This window comes from Corvus brachyrhynchos, unplaced genomic scaffold, assembly GCF_000691975.1.
Source record: "Corvus brachyrhynchos isolate BGI_N302 unplaced genomic scaffold, ASM69197v1 scaffold130, whole genome shotgun sequence".
NCBI lineage: Eukaryota > Metazoa > Chordata > Aves > Passeriformes > Corvidae > Corvus > Corvus brachyrhynchos.
This window is the reverse complement of record NW_008236193.1, coordinates 974,948-975,912: the sequence shown is the minus strand read 5'-3', so window position 1 is coordinate 975,912 and position 965 is coordinate 974,948. Positions and strand designations below refer to the sequence as shown.

The 965-nt window shown below is 57.3% G+C and overlaps 1 protein-coding gene across 1 annotated transcript in view; it reads left to right on the top strand.

Moving 5' to 3' along the window:
* Positions 1-965, top strand: part of SMIM24 (small integral membrane protein 24) — a 7,805-nt gene that overhangs the window by 6,325 nt on the left and 515 nt on the right. The gene's annotated exons all lie outside the window — the stretch shown is intronic.

Below are 965 nucleotides of genomic sequence, written 5' to 3'. Positions count from 1 at the left end.
AAAAACCCCCCAGTGACTGTCACGGGGCTGCAGCAGGGACACAAAAACGCTGAGCCGATGGGGTGGAGGTGGGGGGGAGGCTGTGACCCCCCTGACACCAGCCCGGGGGGGGCACAGCTACATTCACACGGTTCCATTCCTGTCACGAGAGCAGCTGGGCTCAGCCCTCCTGGCCCTGCGCCCCATTGAAAACCAATGAAAAAGTGGGGGTCCCCTTGGGGGGGGTGGGACCCTGTGACCCCCCCGTAAGGATCAGCCCTGCGGGTCTCCATCCCTGCTCCTCCCCGCACGGACCCCACCACATGCCGGTCAGTCTTGCCGCGCCCGGACACTGGGTCCCCCCCCGAGCGTTCTGGGGGGCTCTGGCCCGGGGGTCGCTGCCGCCTCCCGCCTCGCTGCCTTTGGTTGCTGGAAGCAGAAAAAACAAATAAAAACCCCCCAAAAGGGAAGGAAAACAAAGAAAAGAGAGGCAAAGCAAAGGGGTGGCCGCCCCCCCGGCCGGCCCCCCCCCCCAGCTATTGCATATTCCGGTGTGTTGGCGCAGAGGATGCATCGGTATTACCAACTGGAAGACGTTTCTGAGGGGGAAAATCGGTTAAAAAAGAAGAATAGAGAGAAAAAGGGACTTTTCCGGCCGAGAAGAAGCCATGCAGGAGGCGAGGGGGGGGCAGCGGCCCCCGGCCCCCCCGGCCCCCCGGGAGCCCCGGGCATGCAGCGACTCCCTCGCACTGATATCGGGTCCAGTAATACTTAGGCTTCGAAGGCAAGGCACATCATGTGGTATAAAATTTCGTGCAAATTAGGAAAACATGGATTTTTTTTCTTGTGTGTGTTTTTTTTACGGCTTTTTTTTTTCTTTTATACAGATTTTTTTTTTTGTTTTTTTTTCCTCTTTTTTTTCTCTTTTGCTGAAGGGGAAGGTAGAGCCGGTTAATAGAGTCTGCCATGCACAGCATCCGCCCACC